Consider the following 9,862-nt stretch of genomic DNA (forward strand, 5'->3'; position numbering starts at 1 on the left):
GAACGTTTCAGATCTTCTTAAGGAAAGCTCAGGGCAGAACTTGTCAAAAGAGCATTGCCTGGGTGATGCTTTTAACATTGGATCTTTCCTCCACCAGTGTTCATGTCCAGGGGCCTGTGACCCCGAGTGGGTGCTGCCTCCTGAAATCCCGAACAGCGCAGGGTGTCTCCCAGAGGCAACCTGCCACCACCTCCAACTCAGGCTGCCCTGGCAGTGCCAAGCGCCTCCTGCAAACTGACATCAGGAAACTGGATTGGTGAGTTTTGATTCCCATGAAAAGGGTTGGCATTCGTGTCCAGGGACCCGTGGCCCCAACTGCGCTGCCGCCTCCTGAAATTCCGAATGGCGAACAGCATCTCCCAGACCGAAGCTGCCAGCACCTCCAACTTGGGCTTCCCTGGCAGTGCCAAGCTCCTTCTGCAAAATGACATCAGGAAACTGGGGTGGTGAGTTTTGTTTCCCATGGAGAAAGGCCTGCGTTTGGCCCAGGGGCCTGTGGCCCCAGTTGGGCTGCCGCCTCCTGAAATCCCGAACAGCTCAGGATGTCTCCCAGATCCAACCTGCCACCACCTCCAACTCGGGCTGCCCTGGCAGTGCCAAGCGCCTCCTGCAAACTGACATCAGGACACTGGAGTGGTTAGTTTGGTTTCCCATGGCAAAGGGCTGGCATTCGGGTCCAGGGGCCTGTGGTGTAACAACTCCCCCAGGCCCCAGAGTCTCAGACCTCAGGCAGCCACTGGTGACCAACAGGGACAGGAAGGCAACAGGACCGGTCTGGGTTTAGCAAAACCCAGGATCCTTTATTGTGCCAGGGACCAAGACAAGAAACGAGGGGCGGAGGGTCATGGATTTTACATGACAGGGTAGGGGTGGTGTTTAGGGTTGGGGTCCAATAGCAGGAGGAGCAGGGGACTGCAAAGGGGTGGATCAAGGAAAAAACTAAGGAAAAAAAATCAATAGAAAAAACTAAGGCAGGGACATTGCAGTAGAATTTACACTAATGGGAGTACAGGAAAAGAAGAACATTCTGGGGCCATTCCTTATTTGACAAAATGGAGTGGAGTGTTTCTTCCTGGGCTTCCGGGGTCACAGCCCACAGGATGGAGGGGTGGAATCTTCTTTAAATCACACCCCTCGCCTGATGCTCTCTGTCTGGGTAGAATCCCCACCTCCTGGGGTGGGGGAACCCCATACCTCCCCCTTTTTCTTTCTTTTAGAAACAGGGGAAAAATTAAAGTTATAGCCCTTAAATTAGTTAATACTTATGAGGTAACTTATAGATAGATTATGACAACTCATAAAGGGATTCCCAGGGACATAATAATGAACAGTAAAACACTATTAACATGACAATAACAATTATAAAACTGATAATTTTAGCTAAACTTGAGACAATAAACAATCTTAATGGAAAGACTAAACATGAAGGGGGTACACACAAAAAGATTAAAAGGTATAGGTAAGAAAGTAAGTTTAATGTAATAATTAAAGTAACACTTAAGCCTTTTCTTTCATTTCTTTGCTCTCAACTTAATACCCTTATTCTTAGTAAATTAGTCCTTCTTTTTTTTGCTCACTCTCTTACTTTCTCTTTTTCCTTTTTTCCTCTTTCCCCTTTTTCTCTTCCCTTTAAACATCTTTCAAGTATTCTATACTATCACTTCTTGACTTACAATTAAACAGCTTATGCACACCTTCTTTTCACTTGCTTTTCACTCTAATTAAAACTTATGTTATTTTTCTGCTAACAAAAAATTGTCATTTGCAAGATCAAGTACGAAAGTAAAACACATAATTTATAAAAACACAAAATGAAACTCATCATTTGTAAAAAACTTTTTAAACCAGTGAAAAATCAAGCATCAAATTAGACTTACACATTTATCATGAGATAGTGTTTTTCTGCAGGGTTCCTTCCATAAAGGATAATAGGGTATAAAGAGTGTATTCTGGAAACTTGATTTTTCCAATTAATTAAAATAAAGAGATTTAAAAACTTAACATGAGTAATGGGAGTTAGGATTGTTTGTGTCATATTAACTTCTTGTAATATTAGTTGAGAACTATTTACATTTATGTATATATTAAAATGAAAAGAGATAATAATAGTCTGTAAAAACTAAATTAACATTAACAAATGAAATAATAATTCTGGTATTTAATAGCTTACATGAGTTAAATTAGTACTATTAAATCAAGCTACTCCTTTCTAATGAAGACTGGGGGGTTGGAAAAGGTTAATCAAACAAACATATCTTTTGTGATATAAACATGATCTAGAACTCGCTTAAAATTAAAATGATCTAAATACAACTGAAAATATATTTACCAGGAAGGGGGAATAAAAAGGGAAGTGTTAGGGTTTCTACAGAAAACTTGCACAGTTACATTAATTTGCTGTCTGGAGCAGGCTTGGTGATGATTTCTCCTCCTCCACCAGCTGTGCTTGGGAGCTCTGGGTGTCAAACTTTGTTGAGTGCAGTTTGCCATGGCGTGCTGGAGGTGCCTGCTGCTGCAATCCATGGTGGTGGGCACTGGCACAGGCACAATTTGGTGAAACACAAAGTTTCTTTGGGGAGTCCGGATGGCAGTGGCCGCATTCAAAGGAGGCTCTCGATGCTGAAACACAGGTCCCAAACTGTTTGATGGACTGGCCTGGCTTTGGAGGGGCCCTATGGTGCCGGCAGAGGCAATGAAGTGGGAGATCCTCTCAAGAGAAGGCGTGGAAGCCCTGATGTTTGTGCTGGGTCACTGTAGCAAGTTGTCTGGGGCTCTGCTAGGAGGGTTATGGGCATCACCATTTTGGGGGAGTAAACAAAAGAAGGTTTCTGCAGTGGGGTTTCTGGTTCCATCTTCCCTGGAACAGACGTGTCCTGTGATGGAGGGGTCACAGCCTCCAGAGGTGGAGCCAGAGGCAAGATCAGGGCCAGGAAGAGAAGGTGAAGAGCAGGAGAACAGGTTCCAAGTGGTGTGGCCATCACCATCTTGGAAAGGAGGAACCAGGGTGGCATGGCCAACACTACTCTGGAGCAGGGCCTGGGGAGGGTGTGGGAAAATCAGAGGGGAAGAGAATAAGGTGTGGAGGAATGGCTACGTGACAGGGGCCACGTTCTGGACCAAGAATCGGGAGGATGCAGCTAATCTGGGTCTCTGCACCTGCAAAACACTGTGTCCTTGAGCATAGCTGTGGTACAATAACAAGCAGTGAGAGAGACATGAGAAAAGAAAGATGTAATCACTAAGGTATGAGGAAGAGCTGATATTGTAGTATACCAATAGATTGCTTAGCTTGCAGAATATGTATGAGCTTATTACTTGTTGTGGATAAAAGTCTGATGCTCTCTTCAATAAATGAAGCTTGCTAAACACTCCTATTGAGCATCCAAGTTTCCCTCACCGCGACAAATGGCCTCTGAACAGGGACCCTACAGAGGGCTTGAACCTGCGAGCCATGGTCCGGTGCAGTATTCCGTGTTGGTCCCGATACAGCACGGGAGGCAAAAGAGCGGGCTCCGCATCCCTGAGCGACCTTAGAGAAGGGTCTCGGCCGGCGAAAGAGTGGGGTCCGTGTCCCTGAGCGACCTTAGAGAAGGGTCTCGGCCGGCGAAAGAGCGGGCTCCATGCCCCGAGCCACCTTAGAGAAGGGTCTCAGCTGGCAAAAGAGCAGGCTCTGTGCCCCGAGCCACCTTAGAGAAGGGTCTCAGCTGGCAAAAGAGCGGGCTCTGTGCCCTGAGCCACCTTAGAGAAGGGTCTCAGCTGGCAAAAGAGCGGGCTCTGTGCCCCGAGCCACCTTAGAGAAGGGTCTCAGCTGGCAAAAGAGCGGGCTCTGTGCCCCGAGCCACCTTAGAGAAGGGTCTTGGCCGGTGAAAGAGCGGGCTCTGTGCCCCGAGCCACCTTAGAGAAGGGTCTTGGCCGGTGAAAGAGCGGGCTCTGTGCCCCGAGCCACCTTAGAGAAGGGTCTTGGCCGGTGAAAGAGCGGGCTCTGTGCCCCGAGCCACCTTAGAGAAGGGTCTCGGCCGACTAAGTGCCGCCATCTTGCAAGGGCTGAAACAGCGCTGACGACTAAATTAGAAGGTAATGGAGAGACAAGAGGCGTATGACCTTTTAAAATGCTTTTTACAAAAGCAGGGATTACAGGGTATTGACCTGAGAAAAGAACTCCCAGGATTGCTTCCATATGGAGTTGCAAAAGGGTGTTTTACAGATCTCATCTACATCCTCTTGTCCCCTGCCCCCAGCAACTAGGAATGGCTACGTGACAGGGGCCACGTTCTGGACCAAGAATCGGGAGGATGCAGCTAATCTGGGTCCCTGCACCTGCAAAACACTGTGTCCTTGAGCATAGCTGTGGTACAATAACAAGCAGTGAGAGAGACATGAGAAAAGAAAGATGTAATCCCTAAGGTATGAGGAAGAGTTGATATTGTAGTATAGCCAATAGATTGCTTAGCTTGCAAAATATGTATGTGCTTATTGCTTGTTGTGCATAAAAGTTTGATGCTCTCTTCAATAAACGAAGCTTGCTACACACTCATATTGAGCATCCAAGTTTCCCTCAAAGTGTCTCAAGGCATGCATGGGTCCCACTGCGGTCCATCCCCAACACAGGCTCCTCATGGAGTCCTTGGAGGACAGAATTGGAGGCCAGGATGGCTGAAAAACCTCTCAGAGACTCGGTGTGGAAAGAAAAATCCAAAGTACCTTAAAAACCTTGAGTATCTCAAGGCATTAATGAGCCCCACTGAGTGTCAGTACAAAGCTCTCCAGGGACTCATTAAAGCAGATAATTGGGGCCATGATTGCACAAACCTCTCACAGAGTCTGTGTCAAAAGGGAAACACCAAGTACCTTAAAAAACTGAAGTACCTTGAAGTATTAATGAGCCCCACTGAGTGTTGTTACTGACAAAGCCTCTCCAGGGATTAATTACAGCAGATAATTGGAGGCCATGATTGCACAAACCTCTCAGAGACTCCAAGACAAAAGAAAAACCTGAAATCCTTTGAAAAACCTGCAGAGAGGCTCCTGGCACAGAGGCGGCTCCTGGCAAGGGCAGCGCTGCAGAGAGACAGCTCTGGGCAGGAGCAGCTCCTGTGCACAGCCCAGCAGGGCTGGGGCACTGCCTGCAGCCAGCCCGGGCACAGCACAGAGGCACAGAGGGGTTAAACTCAGCCTGGGCTGGGAGCACAGAGCAGAGCTCACTCAGGGCTCACTAGAGCAGAAATCATCCCAGGTTTGAAACAGTCATTCCCTGGCTGTGGGAAGAGAAGCCGCAGTTCCTGCAGGGATCTCCTGGAGCTGGCACAGCCCAGAGCTTTTAGGACCTTTCAGGAGGACTCTCAGAGCTGCTCCAGGGCAGGGCTGTGGCCCTAGGGCAGGGCTGGCTTTCCCTGCTGCCCCAGCCCAGGCACAGCCCAAGGCAGCTCCTGTTGCCACGCTCTGCTGCAGGGCTGAGCAGCCGGGGCTGCAGCCAGGGGTGCCCAGGGCTGTCCTGCAGAGCAGGGTCCTGCAGCCCAGGGCGCTGTGCTGGGGCAGGGACTCTGCTGCCTGCCAGGGACAGCTCTCAGCCAGCCCTGGCAGCTGCTCCCAGCGCTGGGGAGAAGCTCTGGGGGGAAGGAGCAGCCCTGAGCAGGGCAGGGGCTGCTGCTGAGAGGGGCTGGGTGGGGCAGGGCTGCTCCCAGCTCCAGACCAGCTGCAGAGGGCACTTCCCAAAGAAGGTAAGCCTGGGATTGCTGTAAAGATCGGGAGCTTTCCTGAGAGTGTTTTCAATTTCGTTCTTGGAGAAGGATGGGAAAGTTGGGGTGATGGCGAAAAGATTTTTGCATTTTACACATTTTTCATATATTCATAGCTCTGTAACTTAATATTATATAGTTATAAATCTACAATCCTTACTTAACACTACTAAATTCCTAATTAACTATAATAAACTAATATTACATACTTATATAATTATAATAATTAACTCTAGTACATTTCCTAACCTTTCTCTTAGATTTTAGAACAATAAGCTCACTGTCTAAATACCTTCCTGAAATACTGTCTTATTATCAGGAAGAGAACCTTATTATCAGGAACAAAACCATTTTTTTAATTGACCAGAATGTGAGCAGTCATAACAAAAATTTTTGGCAAAGAAGCCTTTGGACCTATTCCAACAGGTTGAGCAGGGGGTGTGTAACACAATGGCCCTGTAACCAGGGCAACTGAATCTCCTATTGGATGTTCCTGTTAAATATCCTAATTAATCAACCTTAATAAATTGTTGAAATCAGGGACCGAGTGTGCCCCATCCCCATTGGGACACCTGGAAGCTTCCAATTATTGTCTGGTTTTTACTTTACTGTTCTAACACTGTTGCAAGGGTTTTTTTTTTCCTTTGGATTATAGACAGCAGGAGGATAAGAGAAGCAGAACAGGAATTGTTATCCCAGAATCCCAAAACATTCTAAATTGAAAGGGACACACAGGATCACCAAAGGAATGTTTGAACTTTTACAGAGAGTCCAGAACTGTAACTCTGGGTGGTCAGTGTCTCTGCTGGGAGCCTCCCAAAGGGCCCTCAGCCACTCCTCAGCCCTGCACAGCAGCAGCATCACCTTTGCAGGGCCCAGCAGGGCTCTCCTGAGCTGCCCTTGCCCAGCTGCACACAGAGCCTGCCCCAGCCAGGGCCCTGCACACAGGCAGGTTTCTGTAGGGCCCCAGCCAGGGCACACAGGCTGGGATGGGCTCTGTGAGCGCTGCCAGGGACAAGGCTCCTCTCAGGAGGGAATGTCCAGGCCCAGGGAGATGCTCAGGGAAGGAGAGGGGGCTGGAGAGAGCAGGGCTGGGGCAGGAGGGCACTGTTGGTGTGTGGGAGGTGCCGGGCACAGCTGGGCATGGGAACACTGTCCTGAGTGCCCGGCTGTCTCTGCCCTGCCCTCTCAGGCACAGCACCACAACATCTGCTCTTGCTTCTGCACTGCCCTGACATTGTCACTGTTATCTGCTGCTCTCAGGGAGGCTCTGGCATCTGCAGCAGCTGAGTCAGGAACTGCCCTTGGCATTCCTGCCAGGCAGGGCGGTCCATGGGAATGGGGTGTCCAAGCTTCCCTGGCACCTGTGGGGCTGTGGGCAAAGCAGTCCATGGGAAAGGGGAATGAGCTGAGCCCCCTCCCTGTGATCCCATCATGGGCACAGCCAGGGATCTCCTTGCTGTGCCCTGCCAGGCTCTGAGCTGCCCTCCTGGGTGCAAATCTGTGCCAGAGCCTCTGGGAGTTCCCTGAATGTCCCACGGGGAAGGGCAGAGCTGCCACAGCTGAGGAAATGCTGCTGGGTTTGCCCAGGGAGCCGTGAGTGTCCTTGGCACAAGGGGGTGCTGAGACCTTGCCCAGAGACCTTGAGAGAGGGTGAGACACTCAGGGATCCCTCTGCTCTGGGCAGGGTCTGGTTTATCCCAGACTGACCTGGGAGTGTGATTGGGCTCTGATTGCAGCCCAAGGTGCAAAGCCAGGGAAGTTGGGAACAAGCCCATCCAGCCCCTCACCTTCCCTGAGCCACGGGGAATCCTTTGCCTCTCCCATCTCTCAGTGGCCAACTCTGAGTGCAGCAGAAATGCTGGCGATTTCTGACCTCAGAGAGCCAGGAATGATGTGTGGGTAGGAAAACAATTTCTAAAACCAACTCGTGCCATCTATTTCCTTTAGAACTAGGAGTGCAGATGCTACCAAGCCTGTCTGCATTAGGAGTGATTCCCCTGACAAATCCTTAACATCTAGTTTTGTCCCTCTGCCACATGGCCACAAACCCAGGGCAGTGGGGCAGGGATGGATCCTTGGGAGCCCCCATGCACAGCCCTGGCTGCTCCTGGCACACTCAGCCAGCACAACTGGAGCTCAGGCAGGGACCTGGGTGAAGGTTTTCCCAGAGCAGGAACAAGGCTGGGTGAGTCCCAGTGGGACAGTCTGCAGGGAATGGCCCAGGTTTGGCTCAAAGCAGCCTCTGCTGACTTGTCATTGTCCTTTCTCCATGAACAGGTGCCCATGTGCAGCCCCAGCAAATGTCCAACAGCAGCTCCATCAGGCACTTCCTCCTGCTGGCATTGGCAGACACGCGGCAGCTGCAGCTCCTGCACTTCTGCCTCTTGCTGGGCATCTCCCTGGCTGCCCTCCTGGGCAACGGCCTCATCATCAGCGCCGTAGCCTGCAGCCACCACCTGCACACGCCCATGTTCTTCTTCCTGCTCAACCTGGCCCTCGCTGACCTGGGCTCCATCTGCACCACTGTCCCCAAAGCCATGCACAATTCCCTCTGAGACACCAGCAACATCTCCTACACTGCATGTGCTGCACAGCTCTTTTTCTTTGTGTTCTTCATCTCAGCAGAGCTTTCCCTCCTGACCATCATGTGCTACGACCGCTACGTGTCCATCTGCAAACCCCTGCACTACGGGACCCTCGTGGGCAGCAGAGCTTGTGCCCACATGGCAGCAGCTGCCTGGGCCAGTGCCTTTCTCTATTCACTGCTGCACACGGCCAATACATTTTCCCTGCCCCTGTGCCATGGCAATGCCCTGGGCCAGTTCTTCTGTGAGGTGCCTCAGATCCTCAAGCTCTCCTGCTCCAAATCCCACCTCAGGGAATTGGGACTCATTGCTGTAAGTTCCTGTTTGGTATTTGGCTGTTTTGTGTTCATGGTTTTCTCCTATGTGCAGATCTTCAAGGCTGTGCTGAGGATCCCCTCTGAGCAGGGACGGCACAAAGCCTTTTCCACCTGCCTCCCTCACCTGGCTGTGCTCTCTCTGTTCCTCAGCACTGCTTCATTTGCCTACCTGAAGCCCTCCTCTTTGTCCTCCCCGTCCCTGGATCTGGCCCTGTCAGTTCTGTACTCGGTGGTGCCTCCAGCCCTGAACCCCCTCATCTACAGCCTGAGGAACCAGGAGCTCAAGGCTGCAGTGAGGAGACTGATGACTGGATGGTTTCAGGACCATTAAACTGCTGGTCAATTTCTGCAAATTACTTGTAATAAAAGTCGTCTTTGATACTTCTTGTTGGTTTCATTTTGGAGATTCTTTTTCTTTGTTTTACTTTTCTAATATTGTCCACAAAGAAGTATACTTGTTTGTGCCATTTCTCTCCATTCCATTTTGGTTCTCTCCAACTTCTCTTTTGCCAGAGACTGTGTCAATGGGGGGTTGTGCTCTTGGTGTATTTACAGGAACTAAAGGATCTCCAAGCAGAGTTTTCTGCAGAGATGCCCTTTTGTTCCCTTCTCTGGAGCTGCAGCAGCAATGTCTGTGTGCAGAGCTGGGGCAGATCAGTGCCGAGCACAGCAGTCCTGCTCCTGCTGGCCACACCATTCCTGATCCAGGCCAGGAGCCATTGGCCTTCTTGCCCACCTGGGCATACTGCTGCCTCATGTCCAGCCTGCTGTCCATCAGTCCCTGCAGGTGCCTTTCTGCCTGGCTGCTGTCCTGGAACTCTCCTGGAACTCTGTCCTAGGCCTGTAGCACTGGGACCAAATATCAGGGCCTGGCACTTGTATTTGTTAAACCTCACCTTGTTGGATTCATCCCCTGGATCCAGCCTGTCAAGTCACTGTGCAGAGCCCTCCGACCCTCCAGCAGATCAACACTCACATCCAGCTTGGTGACATTTGCAAAGATGTCCTTGGTACCATGGGGCCCCTCAGTGTCACAATGGACTCTTGGTTACACCAGGCCCTGCACTGTCACACTGGTCTCCTTGGTTCCATGGGGCCTCAAAATATGACCATGGTTCCCCTTGGTTCCATGGGGCCCCAGGGTGTCACAATGGCCCCATGGCCACATGAGGTCCCACACTGTCACCATGGTCTCTGTGGTTCCACAAGTCCCCTCAGTGTC

General features: G+C 50.5%; 1 pseudogene; it reads left to right on the forward strand.

Annotated features, from left to right (window-relative positions):
• The first annotated feature begins 8,038 nt into the window (after positions 1-8,038).
• On the forward strand, positions 8,039-8,971 carry LOC143692712 (olfactory receptor 14J1-like; annotated as a pseudogene).
• The last annotated feature ends 891 nt before the right edge of the window (positions 8,972-9,862 follow it).

The sequence above is a fragment of the Agelaius phoeniceus genome (genome assembly GCF_051311805.1).
Source record: "Agelaius phoeniceus isolate bAgePho1 chromosome W unlocalized genomic scaffold, bAgePho1.hap1 SUPER_W_unloc_2, whole genome shotgun sequence".
Classification (NCBI taxonomy): domain Eukaryota; kingdom Metazoa; phylum Chordata; class Aves; order Passeriformes; family Icteridae; genus Agelaius; species Agelaius phoeniceus.